The sequence below is a fragment of the Semicossyphus pulcher genome, unplaced genomic scaffold (assembly GCF_022749685.1).
Source record: "Semicossyphus pulcher isolate SPU_LCO1_2020_fin unplaced genomic scaffold, fSemPul1.0.p SCAF_7, whole genome shotgun sequence".
Lineage (NCBI taxonomy): Eukaryota > Metazoa > Chordata > Actinopteri > Labriformes > Labridae > Semicossyphus > Semicossyphus pulcher.
Window position 1 is genome coordinate 16,973,887 of NW_027211748.1, and position 27,209 is coordinate 17,001,095.

A 27,209-nucleotide genomic window follows, 5' to 3' on the forward strand; every position below is an offset into this window, starting at 1 on the left:
AGAACATTGATTTAAAAACATATAGATTGTATTTTATTTAAGTTATGCTGCTTTATCAGGACTGCGAGGCAGTCAAAGAACACACCAACTGTCATCAGACTTTGATTCAAATGTAGCTTGACTCTGATTGGTGCACAAATGTTTGTGACATCATATTTATCCAACTGAGCGCCGCCCACTTTAAAATGTGAGGAGGGTTCTGAGAAATTAGAAAGAGAGACAGAAATATCTGCTGCAAAATACTCTGTTGGAAGAGATGACATTAATGGACACCGCTGTCAAGTTTGCGCAGCTAGTATGAAGCCACTACAGTTAGCTGCAAGTTTAGCCCGTTAGCTTAGGTTAGCATTAAGGCCGGAAGCAGGGGAAAGCGGCTAGCATTGTGTAGTTTGCTAGAAACAGCTACTGTGTGTAACGTCATGGGGCTGCACGTAGGTGCAGTGGTTAGCGCTGTTGCCTCACAGCCCTCATGGTTCCTGGTTCGAATCCCGGTTTGGACTTCTGTATGGAGTTTGCATGTTATCCCTGTGTGTGTGTGTGTGTGTTCCCTCCAGGTACTCTGGCTTCCTCCCACAGTCCAAAGACATGTTAAGGTTAGGTTACTGCCCATATGTAATTGTGAGCCTGGTTGTCTGTCTCAATGTGTCAGCATTATACCCCACTGTGTGTGCAATGACCCCTGGGATTGGCTCGACACCCACCCCCCACCTGTGACCCTGAGGATGAGCGGTACAGAAAAAGGATGTAACGTCCTGTAAAACTTAAACTTGTTCAACAGAAGAAAAACGAATTTTGGAGTAATCTGAGGGACTGTTTCTTGGATGGGTTAACCTCAGTTTGTGTTCAAATTTAACAAATAAGTTAGAGAGGTTTTGTTAGGCTGATTTTTTCTAATTCACTTGTTGCCAGGCTAACTGTCCTCCCCCTGTTTCCAGTCTTTGTGCTAAGCTAACTGTCGCCTTGCTGCAGTCTCAAAACTTAAACACAGACATTAGCTTGGTCTCATCGTCTCATCCGACCCTCACTGTTAAAACAAATCTAACCCTCTTTAAAGCCTGCAGACACAGTATCATAAACTATGGACCACTAAGAAACAGTAACTGTGTCCCTTTTGAATTTCAAGGCTGGTGCAAACTTGCTTAAGGACACAAGACATTAGCTCGGCTAATGGTTCGTAGTTTTCTACTAAGTCTGTAAACTTGTATTAGCAGCTGACAGCATCAAACGGTCACTGAGCAACCACTGAACTCCTGCTCTGAAAACCGCAGGCTGCAGCTGGTATTGAAAACAACTGCAGGCAGTCTGCGGCCCGCTGAGGCCCTCATAAGCTTTCTCTTCCCACACATATACAGTATATCATCGTAGATTAACATCCCAGATCTGCTCGAGGATTATCTTGTTAATTGCCCTTAATTATATGATTTTAATGAAAATGGTCTTGAAAGCCTTTTAGATTATTTCTCTAGCTCATTCAAAATTTAAAACAAAAAAAAAGATGTACAATATTCATGACTCTCTAAGATCCTCAAAGACTTTTAAGAAGAACATGTGGCATTACTGCTGGCAAACTCTGGTGGAAACGTCCCAGGCCAGGAAACACACTCACTGAATTCAAAGCGGTCTGACAGGAGGAGAGAGCTGGGTTTGGATTCATCTTGGCACACTTTTCGCTCTGGAAATTAATGCTAAATAACATCTTCATGCATCAGTGAAGCTGTGGATGCTTCCCAACTCATCACTGGCATGTTTTTCCGTCCAAAGACTTTTTGTTTTTCCCTTGAAAGTCTTTCTTATAACAGAGAAGTGAGTGCTTGACAGCGATTTTCTGCAGCTTCCTCCTGTGCTGCAAAGGTTCCAAGTGTAAGTATTTCATGGATCCTCTTTGGGCCTTTTCACACCGGCTGTCAGGGGCTTCAGAGTCTGAATTCTCCTGAGATAAAGAAGCGAGGAAGTGGTGAGAGTAATCATTTTAGCACGTCCTCCCTCCCTGATCTCTCCTCACTGACTCAAACATGAAAACTCCTCATGCAATGTGACAAATGCATACGGGATGTGACGGCTGCATTCAGGCCAAACCTGCTCCCCACTGCTTTAATGTTGCTTTACAGTATTTTATCTGTAGCGAGTTGACAGTGTACAACCGAAAGCATCTAACCTCAACTATCTTCAACGGAGGAAAATAAAGCTGAGTTTAACTTGTAGATGCCTTCATAGCCGGCCTGCAGAGACATCGACACGTCCCCTTCTGCCTTCTCAGGCTCCAGAGACAAACATCTCTCAAACTAAGCCTCAACTTTTACTGCCTCCCTGGAAAAAATATGTCTGCTCTCAGAATGAAATATGCGTCCATAATAAGCTTTTTTTTTTCTTTGTGCCTCATTCATTTTGAATGACAGCCAAATGCATTACAAGAGAATAAATGTGGACTGAAATCTAATTACGTTTTTATACAGTCTAAATTTACGAACTGTGCTGCAGTGCAGGTATGGGTTATTTTCCTGCTGTTTTTCTGAGCACATATGCAGCATTAAGAGTGAGGGTCTATCAAAATGCTCATATAAAAGCAGAATATAGTGTTAAAAATCACCCAATAACCAAGCCACAGGGAGATTTTATAGATGAATATATGATTGAAGCTGACCTGACTGCTACATTTTTTCATTTGTCTGGTGCAGACAAAGAAAGAAGCATCATTTAATATATATTTTTTTACAATAAACTTCTGAATTAAAAGCAAGACATTCAAACTGCTCGAGCAAATGAGGGTGTAATTCTATTTTGGCTAAATGGCGTTTAATCACTGTGTGATGATGACTTTAACTCAGATTAGCTATAAAGAGAAATGAGCATTGAACAGATTTCTGATAGCTAACATGAGAGGTAATAATTTGCTTTCTTTCTGACATTAGTAAAGATTTATGCAGCTCTTTTCTCTGTGTGCTTTTAAGAAGCTTGTGTTAGGAGCAGTTTAGCTTAGCTACCATTAGCATAGTTGAAACAGTGGGAAACCACTACATGTAGCTCTGTTCAAAGAAAAACACTGATTTACAAGCATCTCTATAGCTCTTTAATACTTTTTATTCAATTTGTATTCCCCAAAACTAACATTAAGTACTGAACTAGTTTAATATCATAAATGATAACACTCCTGTGTCTCTTTGTTATACGAAGCCCTGGCCAGAAGATACTTGCTTAGCTTGGCGTTGAAGGTAGCTAGCATTTAGCCTGGCTCCGTCCCCATAAAACCTAATTTGTTTTCACACCGTTGTCTTTCAGACTAAATGTAGCTCGTACATGTAATACATACCTTAAATTTAACAATAAAAAGTGTATAGTACAGATTGTGTGTAGTCATGTACTTTCCTGCTGAGAGATGAGAAGACTGAAACCCCTCTTATTTCAGCGTGCTAATAAGAGGCTTGTAGCAGAGTTTAGCTTAGCAAGCAAGTCACTTACATCCAGCTCTGTCTAAAGGTAAAATATCCACCTGTAAGCACCTCTTAAGCTTTATAATTAACAAGTTATATCCCATTTATTAAATCTTTGTTATTCTTGGTACAGAGCTAAGCTAACCGCTGACTGTTTCCCCGCTGCATCTAGATTTTAGGCTAACGCTAACCAACCGTTAGCTGTAAACTAAGCTTATCGTCTTTTGGATGTAGCTTTGTGTAACTCGGTGACAAAAAGGTGATAATAATCTTTATATTAAACTAGCATTAATTCATAGTTTTATTTACGTACTTTATATATTGTTCAGACTTACATTTTTATATTATTCTTCATTGTGACACATTTTTTCAGACAAAGGCATCACAAGGGAATAAATATGGACTGAAATCTAATTTCATTTTTTACAGTCTAAATTTAACTGTGCTGCAGTGCAGGAAGCCTGTGGGTTGTTTTCCTCTGTCTGCTGTGTTTTGAGCACAGGAATGACAGGACCACTGGGAGGTTTTTCTAGCAAGAAATAATGATTTTGGCCCGACTGCTATAATTTTCTGATAGTCATTCGGAAAACAAGAAAAAAAAAAAAGATGTTTTTAAAAAATGTAGAACTTTCACAAAGTAAGTAATGTGCTTACAAAAAAAGAATATTAAATTAACATTGAATGAGGGGTGGAAAGTCAAACTGTATTACAGCTAAATGGTATTTAATCACAGTATGTAATGAACTGAACTCCACACAGACAAATGGTGAAACCAGCCATTAAAAGCGTATTAAACAGACTATTGGGGGTTAACATGAGGTTGTTGTTTAATAACAACGCTGCGCAGGCACCAATGTCCTCTTTAATAACAGTTTCTCGCCCTTGTTCATTTTTTGCCTGCTCCCTTGCAGCCATAAATTACTCAGCTAATGCCCCAACAGCAGCCGCTATTGCTGAATCATTCAAAGACCTCAATTAGCAATTAAGGGCTTAATGAATAGAGGTCCTTGTTGGGTCATTCTGCTCCCCGCCCAGAGCGGCCCAGTGGAATCTAATCTCTCCTGCAGGACTTGTACAGTAAATACCGGCGAACGGTGCAGAGAAGATAGAGAAGAGCCTGTTTCTGCACACATATAATGAGCAAGTTGCTCTGCAGTTTTCAGGCCTGTTTATTTCAGTATATGTAGCTGGAATGTATTTTTCTGTACATCTTAACAAGGAAGGAGCACTATGTCCCGTCCCCCCCCTCTTTTCCTGCACCCCATTACCTTCTACATAATACCTGTCTGGAGTTTGAATTGAAGAAGGAGAGAGGGAAAATGGCAACAAAAGGAGAGAGATAGAGACGCAGAGAGGGAAATAAAGGGGGTGAGATGGACGGAGGGAATGAGAGAAGTTTAAAAAAAAAAAAAAGAGGTGGAGAAAGACATTTGCAATGCCAATCATCTTCAAGGAGCTTAGAACTGGGCCTCAGACCAGAATATCAAAGATGGGAAACGCAGGCATACATCATGCGGTAGGTAGGTAAGGCTGCTTTATAAATTATTACTACGACTCCATCCTTTTATATTTCCGTGCTATCAGCCTTTTATCATTTATATATTTTTCATACCTTTAATGAACCCACTTTTTGAACTGTAAGGCAGTGCTCCCCTGTGTGATCTATACGCTTATACAGAGCTTCTGTATAGAGAATGCATTCCAATTTCCATCAGCTTTATCTCTCCTCTTCCCTCCTCCCTTCAAAGTGAATTTATGGGCAACTCTGTGAAGCGTTGCGACGGAGGGCAGACGACCACGTGCCTAAAATGAGCTGTACCATAATCTGATTCCGGCAACCTATAGCCCCGACCGGCGATGACAGCAGGGAGATAAAAGCACAATGTGACCTATACAGCGAGCAGAGAAGAAGCGGTGTCCGTGCAATACATTTGAGATTGCATCGTGCAAAAATAGCAGGGCTGATTTTTTTATAATCAGGGAGGTTATGTGTGCCTTGACAATCTTTGAGGTCGGCGTGCATCATTTGTGGGACTTACAACTGTTTGCACTGTTAGCTTCTGTAAACAGTTACAGAAGTGATACACAGAGCAACTAACTGGGTGACTTTGATGGCAAACAGAGCCTTAGATGATGTTTGTTGATTCCGCTGGGACATATTGTTTCAAGAGAACATTTTTAACCCCGTTTTCTCTCCGCCAGCAGCCTTTGCCGACTATTGTGCCTCAGAAAATCTCTGTTGCATCATCGTGTATCGTGCTGTTGCCTTCTGAGTGTTCTTAAAAGTTTATTTATTGTTTTATCTGGAGGCTTTTCCTGTTCCCACACGGAGGAAAACACTCCAAACGAGGGATTACTCCTGCATCAATATGTGCATTTGAAGGGAAAAAAAGAGGGAGAAAAAGACTCCACCTGCTGTCGTAGCAGGGGGAGTCCACAGCAATGCTCCAGGGCATATGAACATATGCCACGCTTTCCCATATCTCTTGGCACCGACAAATTTCTCCATTTCCTTAATTCCCCTCTTGTGTGACTGCCAAATATAGCGTTCGCTCCACTAGGCTAAAGTAACTGGGTCACTAGAGCTGCGAGTAATTAGCTGCTTTCTGCTTTAAGGCACAAGAAGGCTGCAGAGTGACAGGCAAAGTCATATCGAGGTGACGGTTTGAGGGGTCAAAGGTCAAAGTGGGCGAGAGGCAGGAAGAGTTTAATCTGAATGAAGCTGAGCTGGATATTTAAAACATGGAGTTTCCTCTCTGTGAATACTAAAAACAAGACTAAGAACTGATTATGGTTTCGTTTCAGGAACAATTTGCAATTCAAATGGAAAAAAAATGGGCTCTGCTCTGCTTTTAAACATCACAAGCTGGTAGTGTTTTCAGTATTTTGTGTAACAGATAAGAAACAGATTTAGTAGACAGTGACAGAAGTGTGAGAACATGCTACATTAAAACTAGTAAACAACAAACATAACACTTATTTGAAACAAACATGCACTGTGTTAGCACCAGGAAACATTGAGACAGAAAAGAAAAAGGTTTCTGTCTAGTTTCTTTTCTCAAGTATTTCATAACAGCCACACCTGACAATCTAACGCAATCCATCCAATATTTATGCAATGAATGTGACATCTGTAAAGCTCAGTGTCTATTCTTTAGTGGGACTGTTAGAGTCATTCAAATCGATGGTAAATCTGGGTCCATGGGTTTTTTTGTGGTCTAAAACAACACAAATACATTTTATATTCTATACATCAGAACCTACTTTAGCAGGAATGTTCTGGATATTAAGATGTTGAAATTCTGTAATTTTTTCAATAAAGACTTAAGCATAGACTGTATAAAAAGATGGACGACATGACAGCTCCCTAAAAGTGAAGCCAAAACCTCTCTATCGCCCCCTGCTGACTGGTTGCAGTATAGGTCATAAAGCCCGCCTCCTCCATGTTAACAGATGGGACATGAGTCAAACTATAAAATCAAAATACACGTCAAATAAATTTTTCTCAAACATGGTTTCTGTCATTATAGTTAGTTCTTATCATGCTGATTTATGTCCATGTGTTCATTTTTCTGACAAGTTTAGTTTTAATTAGTTATTTGATGCTGTGAAAAGGATGATTGACAGCTCTGTTGACAAATACAGCTCCTGCAGCCGATCTGTTCTGGAACGTAACTCAAACAATCACTACAGTCATTGAAGTTTCCACATCTGTGAACGTCTGCTTCAGACCAACACAAGAAGCTGTTAAACACGGCGACGTGCAGGATCCTTACTGTTTTTTCGGTAAGTCAAGTGTGTGATCTCTACTGCGCAACTCTGGCTCCAAATGACATCAGCATCGCAAGATGGCAGCGCCCGTCACTGGGGTTATTTTGGCATCAATTCAGTACAATGAGAGCAGATGGAGACGCATCGTCCATACATATATACATCTATATGTACAGTCATTGACTAAAACCAACAGAGTGTAAGTCCATCCCTAACCTAGCTCTGACTAGGTCCATTGGCTGCTGTTAAAGATGTGAGTATATACAAACAGGTAATAATTCATAGTTTCATTTCTTTAAAAGCTTAATACGTTCCTAAGACAGTTGGGCAGTATAGTTTTTTACAAATGTTGCTCAAACAGAAGCATAAAGCTTAACTTAACATAACTTATTAGGGACTATTTTCACGTGTGGATTAATACATTATTAGTAGTTTAGTAAGTGTTTACAGCAGCAGCACAATGGAAAAAATCTATGGCAACATCAGTCTAATTTTTCCAATGTGTTCTTTTCAAGGGCTTTTACATTAGGTGTACATTTACATAATTTAGTACATATGTCGATATTGTAACAATATTATAATGAGACATAAATTGTTAATTTCTTAGATGTGTGTTTAACTTCCGTGCTCGCTTTTTTCCCCCTTGTTTTTATGATCTCATTCTCAGCATATCTAGTCAATCTTATATAATGTACATTGAGATTAGTTTCCCTTTTTTTCATGGCAGTCAAGCTTCTAGTCTTATGTATGTGACTTTCACTTGGTTAGGGAGGAGGTTATAGTGGATGGATGGGTCAAACAAACATCTAGTAGACGGAAGTTTGTGTCCTGCGGGAAACCAATTTCCTAAAATGAAACAAGTAAATTTGGTGCCTAAATCTAACCAACTATTTTGCAAGATTTTCCACATGTTTAAAGTGTTTGGAAACAGTAACAGTTTAAGCACAAAAAATGTGGTTAGATATTTGTCAAAAGATAATGGATTGGGCTTAAATAATACAACTTCAAGTTTTACCCAGGGCATGAACAGCAGTCTCCCAGTTTAAGCAGAGAGATAGTTCTCTGGAGGAAAGCCTATGAAAAAGTATGGAAAATTCATGTCCATGTACAGAAATGTAAACTCCCCCCAAGACAACAGAGGAGTGATCACTCCTCCCAGGACAGGCAGACATGAAATAGATTTCATGTGTGCAAAACAAAGTCCAAACAGGTGTTGTTTAAGCGTTACAGCAGTGGTGGGAAGCTGAGGTTTGTCCTATAACAGCTGGTGTTTTATTGGTTGTTTAGACGGCAAATACACTAAAGATTATCCACACTGCAACATGTTTGTTTATTTGCCCCATAAACACAAATATGTGATGTTTTTTTTATTCCTCAGATCATAATTCTTATATCACATGAGCTGAGTTACTTAACAGTCTTTCCATGAACTCCCTGGCAGCTGCGGAAGAACTCTCTGGATTACAAGACTGCATGTTTTGAGTCATTGGTCTATGTCACTGAGGATCACAGGTTTTAAGGTCAGTGAGAAAATATAAAGTATCACCAAACTTCTTCTAGTTTCAAACATACAGCAACTTTGTCTAAAAAAGTAGGGAAGTTGATCTTGGGTGTTATGTAGCCTGTTGAAAAGCATTTTATAATCGATTTATCTGACAGTATAGAGCAATTCAAAACTACTGTATATTCATGCAATAAAGCTTCTTTCATGGTGCTCATAGTATTGAAAAACAACAGTACCTGATGTACACATAGATCTACCATCACAACGTGAAGCTATTTCAGTCTCAGTTTGAAAAAGATTAAATTAAGTTTTTTCTACAATTTAATAAAATACAGGAACTCTGTGAAAGTATTATCATTTTGCGTCTTATCTCGGGTTCAACCTCTGTTTTAACCTCTTGAATGGAGGCCAGCGGGCTTGAAATAGCTCAGAATAAAACGTGTGCGGTGGAGAGGCCAGGGGTTAGTGAGAAGAGACACTCCAGACTTCCAGGCAGGAATCAGCTCGCTCCAGCTGCCAGAGCAATAAAGTGCTGGCTGCTGTCCATGGTGCTGAAATCAAGCACAATCTCTTTGAAGGGAGAATAAAAGGAGCTGGCCGTGGTGCTGAGATACTGACGCTGCCGGGCTAATGGCACGAATCACAACAGAGCGGAGCATCAGGTGCATGCATATACAGTGGCAGTTGTTTATCCAAACTGCTGAAAAAAAGAGGACCCAAAACGTGTTGAATGTGACTAATGCAGGCATGGATGTTAGCCTGCAGATCCAAGAATAGGAGATCTAATAAGGAGCAGTGGGTATTGAAACATACATAATGTAACACAGAACTGTTCTTTGAGAAGTTGATAACATAAAATAAAAACTTTTTCTCCTTTTTTTTCTTATTTGTCTGCCTCCCCCTGAGTTTTTCTCTTTGGTTATCTTCCACATGCAGGGATATAAAAAGAGACCGAGAGAAGCAGCTCCCCTAATCTGTTCTTTGACCTAATGTCTGAAAGCTGGAGCAGCTCAAAAATGTTTTTCATCCGTATCTTTTAGAAGATGGACTCTGTGGAGCGTGGCTTTGAGGCGGCCCGCCGTTCTACACCTGCTAAGGGTCAATGATCATCCGGGCCCACGGGTGCAGAAAGGTACAGACAGGCTGAGCGGGGACAGATTACTGACCGGACCACAAACGCTGGAAACTTTATGCCTCCCTTCCTTCCTTCCTTCCATCCGTCCTTCCTTCCCTCTCGGCTCATATGTGATTCTGTGCATGCGTATATAGGCTGGCTATTCCAGCAGCAGCCTCCCACTTCATCCCCAGCGAGAGATAAGTATTGTTTGCGTAGCAGCACATTTCATGCTCGGCTTCCCCCACCTGTTCCCTGACCTGCAAAGTCTGAAGGCTGGAGTAGCTGTCAAATGCCTTCACTCGGATCTGTTGAGGATGATTTAAAGGAGCTTTTTTTTTTTTTTTTTTTTTTTAACAGAACACAAAAACAAACTTTGGTGAAAGATTTCAAAGAGGTGATCCTAGCCGCCTTTTTTTCAGCCTGCTAATTGCGGGAGGTTTTGTGTGTTTTTTAATTTGTCGCCTGCAGGTTTGTGGGTGAGTTCTGGCTCCATGTCAAGGTCAAACTATTCATCAAAATCTATCAGCCTCATTTGCATAATGAGCTGCTGCAACAATTTTTGCCAGGGCCTTAAACGCCCCCCCTCCCTCCAACCCTTTCCTCCTCTCTTCCTCCCCATTGACTCATTCAGCCGGTTTAAGTTACCAGGCTTCTCTGTGTGATGTGTCCGCCAGTTATCACTCACAAACGCAACGAGGTTTGTGTGTGTGTGTGTGTGTGTGTGTAGCAGGAGAAACAGGGCGGAGAAGAACAGCTGTGTCTGGTTCAATTGGCAGGAATGTGTTGTAGCTCCTGTTTTGTTTTGTTTCGCACAGGAGTGATTTGCATTCATTAGACTTGTTTGAAATTGTTCTAATTGTTGTCACTTGAAGGAAACTTTAAAGGTCAAAAATCCTGCATTTTTTGGCATATTTTATCACTTTTTATTAATTCTTTAAAGAAACAGGAATATGGATTTTGATGTGTGTTACAGCTTGAGTTTTAAAGATATGTTCTATAATAAAAGATCTAAAACTATTTAAAAATCCAGTTCAGTCCGAGATTCTCGTCCTGAAAAACAAAAAGTTCGTTGCTCGTTAAGGCTGCGTAAAGACGTACAAAGGAAACGCCAAAACAAACTCCGGCAAAGTTCAATTCCTCACCTATTAGAAAAGCAAAATCCTCAAAGATGAAAATCAAAAGTGATATTTTTCCCCCCTCGGAGACGCACAGCCTCCAACACCAGAGAAACACTGCAAGATGAGAGAAAAGCACCAAAACAGCACCAAAACAAGCCATGATAGAGGAGAAAAAGGCTGAAAATAAGCAAAAGGTGGGGATTCTAACAAGAAGCTGCTTCGGGAAGAGAAGAGGAAGAGAGAGAGGAGGGGAAAAAATATCAAGAGCGTCCGCAATCACGTAGAGATATGTCTCTGTGGATGTCGCCGGAGCAACAACACTCAGCATCCAAAGATTTAAATCACTGCATGCAGAAAACGAGAAAACATTTTCCCCATGTCGCAACACCAAGACAAGAAAGCAAGAAAAAGAGGAGAAAAATATGCGTAAGAAAAAGGCAGTGGAAAATGTACTCACCGAGCGGGAGTAAAAGGTTTCTATTAAAAAGAAATTGGGCGTATAGCGGTGGTGGTTGGTGGTGTGCAGGCTGGTGTGCACCGAGGCTCTGCGTCCCCCCTTTTGCGCTCGCAGTCGCTGCCGGTGGTTTGGTCACGTGACTCGGGATTGGCCAGAGTTTCTGAATCAGTCCGGGCTTCACACACGAAGGCATTCAGCGATGTAATGGATACGAGCTTCTCTGCTAATGTCATTGATTTCTTTTCTGCCGAGCGATATTCGTCTCTCTCAGAATAGGGTCTTTGCATCAACCGGTTACACTGAGGGTTTCCTAAAAGGCTCCATTTATTCTTTTATTGCCCTGGTTACCAAAGTGAATACATGCATGAAGTCGGGTTATTAGTGCAGCTCTAAATAACAATGTAAGTAAAGGCTTGACAGGAGTAGGCCCAAGAGAACATGTTTTCTACCACACAACATTTAAGTTGAAAATAAGCCCATCAAACTCCACTTATTTTACTGTTCTGTTATAAATGAGTCAAATGTAAGATGCTCTGTAATTGAAAATTCATAAGGACCTAATCCAGAAAAATTCTATTAAAATGGAGTCACAATTTGCCGTTTGTCATAAACAACAAATGATAGCGATATGATTCAGGCCTGGTTAGGTTTGGGCAGTGTGACACAGTGGGTGAGACCTCTTTCCTTTCTCACTGCTTGTCCCTAATGTTCACTCGCATATATCACATTCCTCTGTACATGTATTCCTTTTGCTATAATCCTTGGCTTTGGTAACTTTGCAGCACTTCCGATCACTGGTTTGTTTGGGTTAGCATTACGTAACAGGTCACATCAAAGTAATTGAGTAAGTTAAAGCAAACACAGTCACGAGTTAGTTTCAGTCACTTTAATAAGTTGCAGGTTTACATGATAACTGGTGGTTTCTTTGCCCGTACTTACCTTTGTGTGTTCATGCAGCACTGCTGCTAGAAGGGGGGCCAGCCCAGCATTTTCTGGTTTATGAAGTGTCTGTGATGTAATCTGTGACATCGCTGGGCCGCACCATGTGTAGGGTTTTTCCCTCCTGAGACATGTTTTCTTTGTGTTGAATCATTCATTTTGAGTTACAGTATAAACATTACTTACCTACTTAATTAAATTTAGTTGAGTAAATCAGCTAAGGTTGAATAAAGATGAGTTTTCATTTCTATGTCTAAGGGTTCGATGTAGAAGAACCCCATATTGGGTTTTGGTACAGGCTGATGCAAGTTAGGGTCTCAATTGAACTCCCTATAAAGGCAGTTAGGGTTGCTCCCATAGTGGGAGAGAGATGAGGCCGTGCAGCCGTATAAACACTTTGTTCAAGTTAATTAAAGGTAAAAATTAGAAGGTAATTTAAGTTTTTCTTTGATTTTTAATGACTTTCATGTGTAATTGACTGACACTGTAAGTTAATAAGCACCTCTGGGGAGACAAAAAGTCTGCCGAGTTTGCCACCTTCCCTGACACTTGAGCCAAACTACCACAAACCCACTTTGTTAGGGTGGAAAAACAAATGAGTCCTTACAGTTACAGGAGCTTCATCTTCATGGTTACAGAGCACCAAGACAGTCCAGCGGGAAACCAGAAATAAAAAAGACCTTGGATGTTGTCCCTACATTGATACAAAAAGGTCTTTGTATTAAGGGTTTGTAATAAGAACAATTAGCATATGATGGTGTCTGTAGCCTACAATGTATGAGGCTAAAGCTATCAACAGTTAGCTTTAAAATAGAGAAACAAGCTGCAACGTCTTGGCTGAAAAATGAAGCAGTTTCTCAACTTGCCAGTTGAGGTTAGCTCCAAAAGCGAGTCAACCCTCATGGACCTTTCAGCAGATAAACACGTTAGCTAGCTGTCTGCTAGGTGTCACCTTAGCTACTTTATGTGTGACCCCTCTGTCGTGTTTGTGCTGTTGGTGCCTTTTGGAGAATTTTGCTCGCAAATATTGTGAAGGACATGGCTCGCTGTGCAGCCTCGGCATAGACTCTATAACTTTGATAACTTAGCATCCTTAAGCTTGCTCTACCCTCTAGTCCAAAATGTTCTCTCCTGGCTTTACAAAATCAAGATGGCTGTGGCTGAAAAGCCAAAATCCAAGCTTAAAACGACTGCCCTGAGTCCAAATAGTTACTTCATGGTGTGGATGTCTATGCCCTATGCTGGAAATGGAGGACACAGCCTGTATGGCTCCGTCCACAAGTAACAAAATCAAGCTACTGGCAACTCCGGGGACATCAAAGTATAACTTCAGTTCCATTTTTTTGCTTGTTCCCATGAATCATTTTACCAATGTAATAACTGATCTGGGAGAAGAGCAACAACATTGCTACAATGATTGCAAGAAACATGAGCAGTCAGGCGATCGGACAGGTTGTACGGTGATAAAGTTTAACCAGAGTCAGGTGTCCGTTATTTTGAGGTAAAAAAGGAAGCACATTTGAATAGTTGCTAATAATCCCTCACTGCCCAGGAGGATCAGAGTAGGTCAAAGCACGCTGTGATGAATGTTAACATCAGACAGAAGTTTGTTTTTCTCGCCCTAATAACTTTGTGTAACCAGGGGTTCATTAAAACTTGTCTCATGATCTCGCTGTTTGTGTCTTCGTCTCACAGAAATTTACTTTGGGAGCTCAGTGTTCTCCCAAGTCACAGAAATGACGGCCAAAGCTAACTAACAACATGAAAGAGAATATCTTGTCACAATTAAGTCAAACAGCATTTTTCATGTCATTGCTCCTCGTGGCTCGTTATTTTATTTACATAAATTTGGTCCCTTTTGCTAATTATCCTCGCAGCTGAAGGCTGTTATCTTACGCTGAATGATTGAAGAAGGTTTCAATTTATCATCACAACTCAAACCTCCTGCTTCTCTCTCATTAAAAACTACTTAAAGGATAAATCAACCGAGGTTCAATCGAGCGTAATAAGAATATTGATCAATAGTGAGGATCTGAACGCTCAGGCACTTCTTAACAGGGTTTAAAGCTCAGTAAATGTCGGGTAATGACTTCACAGAGCCCACAGGTGAGACGCAGTATTGACTGAAGGTAACTCCAGGACATTAAAGGTGCAGATCTAGACCCCGGCCTGTTGTCATCATGTTTCACTTGATCCCGCTCTGTAAGGTTGACAGCTGCAGGGTTCCTACCCGTGCTTGATGGAAACTCGAGCAGTCGTGCTGTCAGGGCGGAGCAGAAGTCTGTGCTGTAGCTGCAGCGTCTGCCGGGCATATGAGCAAAGGGTCTGTATGGATCAATGACTTCTCAAGGGGCTGATAGGCACAGACAGACAGATGCAAGGGCAGCACGCGTCCTACCAGGCCTCTTTGTCTTCTCTTTACAAGGACACAGTGTTTGATAGATTCTGGCAAATACATGGGATGTCTGTCAGACGTGTTCTTGTGCTCTGGTGAGTTTATAAGGTGCGACTTGTTGGTATTAAAATTATCTAGTTTCTTTTTTGTGAAAGACAAATAACTTGAATTAGAAGGAGCTGATTGCACTTATGCCTGGTTGGAATGTACGCGTTTGCAAAGTGGAGATTTACACCACCAGCGATATAGCGTTTGTATTTTCCTAATTACGACTAACAAGCTTAAACTAGTTTTTGATTGTTCTATTAGAATTTAAGAAATGCCCAAACTAGTTGCCAGAAAATATCTTTAGCGCCCTCCAATCAAAAGCTGTTAATTATGTAAACAGGAAGTTACAGAAGCAGAAAAAGATGCATCTAAACGACTCCTAAAAACACCCTGATGGCCGTGTTTGTGCAGGACGTAGCAGCGCATGCAAAGCTGCTTCAGCAGACCACTGTGTTCCTGTGAAACTAAAATTTAATGTTAACGTATCATTTTAGCCAAAACGAAAATCCCTTTCCCTAAACTCGAAGAAGTGCTTAAACTTGACGAAACTCTGACCACTTCACGAAACAGTCGACACATGGTGGCAGTTTAGTCAGGCTAAGGCACCAAAAGTACTTTGGTTTTTATTTTAGCCCAAATCATGACCTTTTCTGAAACAGGCTGCAATATTTAAATCAAACACATCGAAGAACTTCCTATTTGAGTAGATTGTTGTTTTGTCCATCTAGTACATGTCAATATATTGAACCACTGTTTAGTTTTACCATCATGTAACAGTCATTTTAAAATCTGCAGTGTAGTCAGTCACAGGAGAAGCCTACAATGTACCCTACAAAAACAGTGACCCATGTGTTAGACAACAGACAACGTTGGTTAGGTTAGCATTTTCCAACATCGCTTTTAGACTGATGAAAATGTTAATATTAAATACAATAGACTTGCCTTACCTGATTCCCTGCTTATTCTTTATTGTATTAACACAATAAAATGAACTCTTAAACCAACATTAGTTAGTATTCATTCTTTTAAGCTAATTTTGAGGGAAATATTTGGTTCTTTAGCTGCGAAATGCTCCACAATGTTTTACCACTAGTCGATTAACTTGTATATTGGCTGTTTCATGCCACACAGGTAGCATACAGTCAGTTTATCAGAGCCAGTGGCAAGATAAAAATGTTCTTTTAACAGGCAGAAACCTCAAGCAGAACCAGACTCATTGGTGAACAGCCATCTGTCGCGACCTGATAGGCCGAGAAAGCGGACTACAGGGAGAGAGACTGCTGTAGAATCGATCGGTGCATCCTGTTTGAAACTAATAAGTGGTTTCTAGACACTCTGAAAGGTTAAACACAACTTACACGATGGATAAAAAGCTGGAGGAACTGCTGCTGGAGCTGGTTGCAGTAGAGGCCTGTCGGCCCTGTTATGGAAATCTGTAGCCTGCTATCCCTACACAACACATCACAGCGCCGTAGCATGTCACTTCAGCTAAAAGCAGCGCTAAAAAAGAATCACAGCGGGTCCTCTCTGCTCAGCGTCACACAAAAGTCTCTGAGCAGATGCGACTCCAGCACAGTGTGACCGAGGACTTCTGCATCTATTCATCTCCATCCACCTTCCTCCACCCGAGTGCACATGGTGATTTCTCTGGCTGGGACCAAAACGCTCTGTGTGCAGGGTCCAACAGTATCTGGCACGGAGCTCATCTTAGTTGATACTCTGGCTGACACTCGCAGCTCCGAGCCACGCAGGCGAAGGAGGCGATCGCAGACAAGGTGCGAGTATGTGTGTGTGTGTGTGTATTAGTGTGGTTTGCAGGCCGAGTCTCTTCCTCATAACACCTGATAGGGCTGGATTTATTCTGTGCCTCAGGTCGAGTCATGAGTCTGCACTCTGGCGGAGCGAGAGCTGTAATTATAGTGAGGGACAGGACATGTAATGCAACGTTAATGGCAAAGGGACTGCTGCTTCGCCCACAGTGTCCCCTTTTTAAACACGCATAGTGCATTAGCAGCAGGGATTCACCATCCGCACACTGATTGGAGCTATTAAATACAATTTAGGATATGTAGAAATGGAAGTGAAAGCGAGTGGCTGAGTGGTGTGTGTATGCAAACCAAATAAGCTTTGTCCTAGTGTAATGCTGGCAGTATTATTCAGGATCCTCTGGGGGAAAAATGTGCATTTTAATGGTGTCTAAGTTACAGCTCTGAGGATATTCTGACTGCTTGTCCTGCTTTTTTCGCTCCCCTCTGTTGCTCGTATTTTCCATTCGGCCCCATTTTTCAGGCTTCTCTTTGCACACGCTGCCATATCTCTAAGAAATTACGCACAAGAAAGCAATTTAAATGTCTGCGAGATTCATGAAAACACCATTTGTGCTGCTTACTCAAAAATAATGATTAGACAAAAAGGTCATTTACGGGTTCAGTCGCTGTTTACGTTTGTGTATTTGTGTGTGCGTTTCTCTTGCTGATCATGCGTCTGCCCGTGCCTCTGCCGGGCGTGCACGTGTCTGATGAAGCGTAACCTTTTAATGTGTTTACACACTGACATTTCCCCAAGATCTGTTGCATTCCTCTGTGAAACTGAAACCCTTGACATTTTTTAGGCTCACATTTCCCTGAGCTGCCCCTGTCAGCTCTCGTATCACACAAAGCCGACGTCAACAACATAATTACATCAGCTCCACTACCTCAGCTGCCCCCCCCATCAAATACGACTGTTCAAGTTCATGTTTCTGCTTTAAAACAAAATGTTCCGCCTGTGTGTGTGCGTGATGTCGTTTGGTGATCCTGTACAAGTGGAGCATCCTCAGTAACGGTCCATATAACGCCCTTTAGACTTCATAATATAAAGTAGCTAAGCTGTAAATTTAAAAGAAAACTAACCGTGATAATTCACTCTGTGTCATCGACTGCATCTCTGAAATTAAAAAGCAATACTGTCTTTTTTAAAATCACACATCCAGGCTGTGGCACCGACTCTTAAATGAGCCCTGACACCTAATGACTATGTGGGTTTTAGTCCATCTGTTCATCTGGCTCCTCAATATGGCCGCCCATATGCTGCTGCTCTCTGTATCATACTGTGAGTTAACCTGGCAAACTCAGCCGTTCACCTCATGATATTATTCTTCTTAGTGAACAGAAGACTGAAAGTGAAGCTTCGACTGTGCGTGAAAAAAAAATAATGGAATGCAAACTTTGCAAAGCGCTTCTGTCGGCATTGATACACTTTGTGGTTTTAAAGCTGACCTGCACTGCACAATTGTTGGATAAAAATGGAGGAAAACACTTGATGTAATTCGACATATGCTGTTTGTAGTCGGAAACTACAGAAATGTATCACCTGACTCAACTGTTCCTCTGAGCTCTGAGCAGCATTTTAGCATCTTTCAGCTCATTGTTTTGGTTTTCTGGCCCTTTAATGTTTTGATTCACTCTCAGTGCTTTTTATTCGCAGATGCTGCCGTTTTCTACCTCTTCAGCTCCAAACAGCAGAAAGACAATATAAGGGCCCGATCAGACAGAAGGCGTTTTAGCAGCTAGGAGCGGCTTTTTTTCCTACTGTTGTTAAGGCAACCACCGAATCATTAGCTGTCATTAACCTAACCATTACATTGTAAACTGACAGAAGGCTCGCCTCTCCTTTCATCCGATTGGACAATGAGAAAAAACGCCCATGACGTCGGGCGCTTTTCTGCTTTGAGTTGAAGTTTTTTAAACTCGAGGCGCTCGGAGTGTTTCCTCAAAAACGCGAGGCGCACAGAGCGGAAAAAAGCGAGACAATCTGCAAAGCAAAACCACCGCGCAAAAAGTGTCCCTCTCATTGAAAACAATGATAAAAAAACGGCCCGAAGCTGCTAAAATGCATCCTGTCTGATCGGGCCCTAAGTTTGTAGCTGGTGAACCAAAGTAGTGAAGCTTTTCGCAGCGACAGAGCCAGATATTTTTCTCAAGAATTGGTGGAGACCAAAATGGAGCTCTCTGTGAGAGTAAATGTTGGAATTATATTCATCATGTGGTCAGAAACATGGCCCAAAATGAATGCTAATATTTAAGCAATATCACATGAGAGGGAGTGATGTACTGAATATCATCACAGCTGCAATTCGGTCGTAGGCATGAGGCCACAGATAATCCTAGCCGTGCCGTTCAGTATAACATCATGACCTCTAATGTGTGATATTGCTTTTATACAACAGTTTGGCTCTTCCAACTCAACTAGTTCAGCAACTGGACTTTTGTTGCCGAGCAACCCAAACATTCTCTGTGTCTATATGTTACCACAGATCAGCTGTGTTTTGATCATGTACATTCATCTGTTTGTTTTAATTTATCATCAACCAGTGAAGTAAGAGTCTGCAGAGGTACCAGCTTGATTAATGTAGACATACACGGTCTGCTGTAATGTTAATTAAGAGTATTCAGAACACCTGGCTGAGGCGGAGGGATACACAGAGTGAAAAGTCCCAGTGATGTCGTTCTCTATATCTGCACTCATGGAATGCCTTTTATCCAATCAGATTTCAAGGTTGGAACCAACTGTTGTATAATGTTCAATATAGGCTGTTAATGTAACATGTCAGTAATGTGTGCAGTTTCTTCTGCTCCCATGAGAGGGGCACAATTGTTTAAAAAGCCTTTACATACTTTGTAATACAACCTTCATTGCAGTATTTTTAAACTGTTGTTTCACCTTCATACTTATACATTGTTTTAATTTCAATCAAAGTACATTTGGATTCAAACCTTTGAAAGAGATCCATTTGAGTGAGTTTACAGCACAATCAATATCATAATTATAATACAGAAAAACATCACCACAGGGTTGCTCGAGAGAAAAAAAAGCAGGGTAATTGCTAAAATCTTCCACTCTTGTGCTTGTAAACCAAAAATTGAACCTTCAAAAACATCCACATGCTGACACAACAGTCTCCACATTCTGGCTTGCTTCTGCCTTATCTAAACAAAACAGGCCTTAAATTATCCGAGCGCAAGAACACACTGCGTTTAAATTGACCACTGCCTCTCAAGGAAGTGTTACAAAAGTAGCCAAGTCAGCTCCTCTTTCACAGCGTTCAGTCCAAGGTAACGTCAGCGTTTACCTTCCCAGCTGTCTGTCTGCGGAGCGACGTGTCCCTTGTGTTTCCAATTTGGAAAACATGCTTACTTTCATTTGGACCCCAATGCTCTTGTCAATGTAAATCAGGTAGGACTGTCGGGCCGATCGATACCGACGTGAGAAAGGATTCGCTGTGTGCACCCCGGGGACTCATCAATGACAGGAGTCTATTACTCCAGAGAGCGAGCAGACGTGTGGGGGGAGCTGCTTTGAATTGCAAATGTGAATCTACCGACTTGCCTGCTATGCAAACTCCATGATGTATTATGGCACACTTGGGAATATGCGCCTATTGTACAAAGCAAGGTCTTACTGCACAATGAGTACCTGCTCCCTGGAAATGCCCATTCAGTAAGAACAAACCCGAGACACTGCAGCTGCTCCAAGAAGAGACGTGATCTGCAAACCCTGAGGATTCATGGTGACTCTGCTTCGCTGCTTGCACCTTCAACCTCGGCAGGAACTCGCATCTTTGTATCCCGCCGAGGATTCAGCCTGAACTTTCCCTCGGCTGTGTACAGAGTAATGGGTACACAGTGTTATTTCCGTCCCCTCGCTCCTTGTCTTTCTCAAGTGTTTAAAGTTCAATTAGGGACACCCTGTGCTCAGACGTGGAGTCATTAGATGTTATGTTAGCCTGCACTCTGGAGAGGACTCTCATGCTCCTGATTAATTCAGCTGATGGACACGTCTGATGCTCTCGCTCAGTTCACTCCTCTCTTAGTTTAAACTCATGGGGTGCTCATTGAGGGAATTTGATATCATGTTCATGAGATGTCAAAACTTTCAGTGCATCCGTTTGGTACTTGTTGGGACCGTCACCAGTAAAGGTTCAGACTTAAATTTTCATCAAGGGTAACTGAAGAGGGCTGGGGGTGTGATATTCTCATTACTTTAAATGTAGCAATGTAAGAGGAAAAGGTGACCTCATCAGCTGTAGGTGTAAGACTTTATATGTTCATATGTATAAAAGGAGGCAACGTTTCTGTGTAATTGACATTCTTGATCATGCTCGGTGTATGGGAAATGAATGGGAGATGGTTCACATGTTCACCACGCTCCAAAGTTTAATCTAAGTTCCTACCTGCAAGATTACATCCCTCCCTTTCCTTCCTCTGGGATCAAGCAGTGTTATTCCAGTTATTGAGTAAATGACGAAACACTGGTGACAATACAGAATAACAAAGAGTTTAAATAAAAAACGCTGGATTCCAAGGCCGTATGTAAAGAAACTACATATCCTCACCTCCATTACTGTATCCTGACCGATGCACCATCCTGTTGACTGTAAACCTTTAAAGAACTGGCCCTCCCTTATTACCACAAACATTGTCAGTGTTCCAGATTGTTCTGCGCTGCTACGTGGCCAGAACTGTCTAAAAAGCCTTAAAAGACTTTTTAATCTCTTTTCTTCCCTTTAGTGTGCGTAAAATGATGATTTAACTTCATATGTTAGGGTTTTCTTTTAACTGTATTAATCGCTCCCAACTCCTCAAATACAGAAGCTTGGTCAATGGCCTTAAAGGGATAGTTCGGATTTTTGGACACCAAGTTGTATGAAATACTTGCCAGTAGTGTGGTGGATGCAAAGCTATTGGCTTACTCACCGAGTCCCGTGGTCGGAGTTCTGCCCGGTTCCGGACGTAGAACAAGTAGTTCCAGTGAGACGCCAGGGTCATGAAACCAAGAAGTTTTACCCCACAAAAACAACACGCCGGCAATGGTGATCCATTTTCAACAAAAAATCATCTTCCTACGAAAGATAGTAAAGATATTTTCCTACATTGGGGTTTCTACATAATGACACAATACATCAACTGGTCACTTTCAGCATTCTAGTTGCGAACCTGCGATCAGAAGGTCTCACCTCTTAGTCCACACAGTGATTGTTTGACTCCTCGGCTGTCCTGATGGAGCTGAATGGTCCCAGTTTCCCAGGAGACCAAGGACATACACGGGTATGCTGAACTGAACACCAGACTTTTTAACACAACACAACTGTCTCTTGTCAAATATGAGCTCTGACACAAAGACATGCAACATGATTCAGGTTGAATTAGCTCAGATTATTCCTTGTTTTACAATCATCTCTTTAGTCTGGTAAGTAATAACTGTGGAGTAAATCTCTGCATCGTCCAGGTTAAAATATTCCCCCCCAGTGTGTAAATCGTAAGATTTGGCAGGCATTACCCAGTGTGCACTTATTTTATTCTTTATCTTAATTCTCTTTGTAAGAGCTTCAATAAAACACTTGTGAACAAGACGTCTTGGTCTCCTGTAACATCTTCAATCACAGCGCCAGATTTCCATCATACTACCTGCAAGCCACTTTAAAGCGCGCTGTGTAACAAGCTGTATCTCACTTGTTTACTGAAGTGTTAAATCAATAATTCTCTCTTTTATTGGAGCTATTTGCCAGACTATTTCTTGGCTGGGAGCAATGCCAGGCAAGCAGCAGAGAATCCAGGAAGTAACAGGCCCCAGCCAAGAAATAGTCCAGCCCATACCCTGTAAAACCTGAATATTTGTATACACACTTCCACTTTGTACAATTAAAATAAACAAGATGTTAATTTGTGAACTTTAGAATAGCTGGTTTGTAGATTGTTATCTTTGGCAGGCGAGGTCCACACTACAAGAAAATGCACGATGCTCCCATCTGACTAGAGTAAGCAAAGTCCTGATATTTGATGGTTCTAAAGATTATCTTATCAGATGTTCATGTGGTGTGAGGTATGTCAGGAGTGATTTGACTTCCCCTGATCTGCTCACCACAATGTCGTGGCCACGCCGATTTCAAATTGTAAATATATGACATGTACAATATTTAAGATTCGATATCCTGTTGTGTAGGGGGAACCCCGAGGACAGCACCCGCTCTGGATTGTCACGTGAAACGAAACTGACTGAAGGAGGAATCTCATCAAGAATATCATACTATAAGAATGTAACATGTACAGCCTATGTTCACGCCATCTCCACGACTTCATCCATGTTTTTTTCTTTGTGAATTTTCAGTAAAAAGTCCAAAAAACCATCATCGCCAATTCTTCCTGCCCTTCGTCTGCCATGTTTGTTTACTCTAAAGTCTCGTTCGACCGGGAGAGATTTTGTAAGATTTCCTGTTTCGAGAGTCGGGTCTCTGGTTGTCGGTGAATGGAATCCCTGAGGCCGGAGATATACTTGCGTTCGCATACACAAGCGGCTGCGTCAAGAACGTAATTGTTCACCTACTTGTCTATGCACTACATGTGTGTTACTGGAGGATACCACTAGAGGGCACAGCAGAGAGCTCAGGCTGTATGCAACTGCTGTATGTGCGGGATATAAATAACAGACATGGCGACACTCGAGGAGGTTACTGTTATGTTAACTGTGAGATCAGGGCAGAAAAAGTGACAGCTATTGTGTGTTCGGTGTACAGAACACACCGCCAGCACCGTCCTCGCTCCGTTTCTCTAACAATTTCCTCCGTGCACCGACGCAATGATTACAGACTTCATGTTTCCCCGCGACTTCTAAAATGGAACTTATCCAGCTATTTTGACAGGCATGTTGGTTGCTGTGCAGTGATGACACATCGTACAGATCTGGATCGGATCTGGATTGCGGACTTGATCTATCATCATCCCTTGTTGTCCCTGCTGCTGTGTTGACACTGTCACATCCCCTCTGCCTCTACGCTGCCTCTACCATTCATGTGCACACTGCACCTCACGCAGTTCATTTTTGAGGACGTGCACAGCCGATGCTCCTTACACACGCAGGGAACGCTTGGCAGCCATCATTCGCACGCAAAAGCGTAGTTAAAAGCAAGTATATCTCCGGCCTTTGTGTGTGGTGTGCTGTTTGGGTCATATCGTTGCTCTCCACACACTACAGCAACAAAACTGTTCAATCTATCATTATTTGTCGTCTCACATTTTCAACATCTGTTAAGATTTTAAAAATCTTTTAGAGTGGTTCAGCCTGAAAGAGCCAGGCTAGCTCTTTCCATTTGTTTCCGGTCTTTATGCTAAATCGCAGCTGGATATAGCTTCGTAATTAAGGTACAGACATAAAAGTGGCAATCTTCTCATCTAACTCTCATTATGCACATTTCCATAAGAGTATTAGATAAACATTACGCATAAAGGTGGCGTCTTAAACCCAGATCTGCTCCCTGCGTGTGCTCTCCACTTCAGCAGCACTTCATTTGTCTCTCTCTGCTCGTGTCAGGTCATTTAGGCTCATTACCCGTCGGCGGCTGATGATGAGCTGTGAGCGCCTGGCTGGAGTTTAGTGTCCTGTGCTTCCTCATTGTGTGTGACATGTGGGTCCCAGCCCTGCAGTCCAGCGCTTGAATTATTGAACAGGTTCTGTTGCAGTGACCTGACGGTGACCCGGAGCGGTGGCACAGTGCGAGAGGTGGACAGTGCGGCTGAACCTCCGTCCCTGCAGGCCTCACAATACGGGGCATGATTGGAGGGTATTAGTGAGAGCAGATTAATAAATCAACAGCGGTTACTAGCAGTGGCAGAGCAGGGTTGGCTGAGGATAAGAAGCGAGAGTGATTTGCATTCATATTTATTGCATGCATTGTGCACTCGAGGGGCACACGTTTCTACGCCTGCTCCTTTCCCATTCTGATTTTTCCTGCCGCTGATTATCAAATACTGAAAGAGCAAAGCAATTCCCTGTGTGCGTGTGTCTGGCGCATACCGCCGAGCATCAGGTGGGTAATTTCGCACTATTGTGACCACTCTTGCCTTTCCATAACAAAGACAGCCTTGTTAATTTCAGGTAGTCGGTTCGTGTTTATGCAAGCATCAATGTCAGGCAACAGAACAACAAAAGAAGGAAGAACAGATGCATTTTTATGAGCTAAAAAATAAAGGTTGAACGAGGTTGGAACATTAACAGACATTCAAGGCTACAGGCTCCTTCAAATAAGCTGCGGAGACCAGTTTGTGCATGTGAGGATAGTTGCGAGCTAATGGAAGTCCTTGAGCTAATGGGAGGGCTGTTGTGCTGAGAAGTTGTTACTGTCAAAGATGAAACAGCCCCCTCCGTCACTACGGCGCTGTAAAATCTCAAACCGTCACTCACAGCACCCTCCCAGAGAGACGACATGATATTGTTTCCATATAATTAAACAGAATATTGATCAGTCCCCTTTTATTGTCCCTCTTTTTTAAATAAAAGTCACGAATATCAGTATGCAAATACGTTCAATGTGTGTCAAAATGGGAACAAAGCAGCAGGAAGAGTTCAACGTCTCTGAAAGAAGCCCGTGAGGGTTTTCGCATAGCGCTGACAGCTTCAGAAAAACGAATCAGCCTTTTCTTCACTCCCTGTTGGGGCTTCTCTCCCACATGTAGCCCCTGAAAAGATGAGTGCTGGGCTTTTATAAGTTTTAAAAGGCAGCAGGGCTCCATCTTAAGATGAAATCTTGAAAATGATCGTCTTCGTGGCTGCCAGCCGCCTTCAATCTAACACGAGAGAGCAGCAAGTGTCATCTCAATTCACCGTACTCTTGAGACCTGGGTTTCTTCTTTTACTATCCAACCACCAAACCACAAAGAAAAGTGGAGTTTTGGTTGCAAACACTTAAGCAGAAAAGGTTAACCGTCTTCTTGCGTGTTTGCTCATAATCAAAAGCAACCCAAACATACACATAAACCTCCACAAGACCTTATTTCCTCTTCTGTAGGCTACACCTGAAAAGCATGTTCACAACAGCCCATTAACCAGAAAGTGAATTCCTCCGAGTACGTTTTAACCTTGACATCTGCCGAGCATCTGTTTCCGTACGGCTGCCTCCGAGCTGCAGACTGGTCAGCTCTGTGCGCCACAGACAGACCAAATTAAAAGCACATAAACCTGTAGATAAAAAAAAAAAAGCCCTACTGCCGAGATAATGATCAGCTCTGCAATTTTCCAGGGTTTTCACGGCTCTGTATACCCAAAGACGCTGCCGTACATCGATTTTTAAAAAGTAAATAAGAAGCAGCCAAGAAAGAGATAAAAAATGAAAGAAAAGAAAGCAGAGAGTACACCAGGAAAGCAGTCAAGGTGTTTCTTTTAGTAGAAGAGAGTACAAGTTAAGGGTTATCATGTTATTTTCTGTGTTTCTCAGTTCCTAGTGCTTCATTAAAGAAAGCAGAAACACTCTTATGTCCTTGCTGCCAAACGTTACGTAAGAAGATCGATAGCACTCCGGCTTTCACTTGTTCAATTCAAGCTGGTGGCCTGTTAGCTTAGCTTAGTGTAATGGCTAGCAACAATACCAGACTGTGTACAACAGCAACAAAATCCACCAACCAGCACTTTTAAAACTAATTAATTATATTTACAAATCAATCAATTTATTGTTTTATAGTGAGATTAAGAAGTACTGGTAGGCAGATTATGCTACCGTGAGAAAGAGCCAAGCTAGCTTTGTCCCCACCTTCAGGGCCATCCACACAAACAGAATAACTTTAATGATAGATCATTTTAAAAGAGCCAAATCATTACTCAAGTGGCCTGCAGAGTCCAATAAACACGATTTAACACTGACAATCATCCATCAACCACCAACTTGATGTTGCCTCAACGAAAGCATAACTTTATAACTCACCTTTCATCCTTAATCCATATCCTCCTGGTTTTCTTTTTGTAGCTACAGGACATAAATATCCATTTTAGTAAGGTGCCAACACAGCTGAAGGGTGCAGCACGTACTTGGCAACTCTGTTTACAGAATGTTAATGTTCATCAGTGTAGATATCCACATCGTAGTAGATAACGTTAGCGCTTCTGTTCATGATGCTAGGCTAAAGATACTGATGCTGGCTGTAACTTCCCAATACAAAACAAAAGAGCAAAACTAAAGGATTACAGTAATGAGTCCATGGGGATCAGGCAAGAATAAAATATCTGGAAAAAATCCAGCAAAACGAGGTGACTGTAGAAGGAGTAAAGAAGACATCCTACGAGTAACAAGGTTTAAAGACGAACTGCCAGAAGGGAAGGCACAGACTCAATACACTGGAAAGGTGAGGGTAATCAGACACAGGTGAAAAGGTGAGGCTAATCAGGCACAGCTGAAAACAATGAGGGTGGGGCAAACAATCAGAAAGGCGGGAAAACAAACGAAGGCAGGAAGTAAAGCTGCATACATGAGAGGGAAGGGTGAACTACAAAGTAAAACAGGAAATAACTGAACACAAATGAATGTAATACATTTATCTTAACTACAGGGAAGATACATGACACTTATATTTATGGGAATAGTTTGACAAGTTCGATAATTTCTGTCAATATAACTACAGTCAGCAGAAG

At 41.8% G+C, this 27,209-nt stretch overlaps 1 protein-coding gene across 4 annotated transcripts in view; it reads right to left on the bottom strand.

Annotated features, from left to right (window-relative positions):
* LOC138611490 (RNA-binding Raly-like protein) overlaps positions 1–11,451 on the bottom strand; it is a 46,529-nt gene extending 35,078 nt beyond the window's left edge. For 2 of the 4 annotated variants that reach the window (XM_069684639.1, XM_069684642.1), the window contains exon 1: positions 10,963–11,013. The gene's annotated coding sequence lies outside the window, so the exon portion shown is untranslated. Of the gene's footprint in view, positions 1–10,962; positions 11,014–11,395 lie in introns of those variants that run through there. The other 2 variants (XM_069684640.1, XM_069684641.1) reach the window with 2 other exon arrangements.
* Between the last annotated feature and the right edge of the window lie 15,758 nt (positions 11,452–27,209).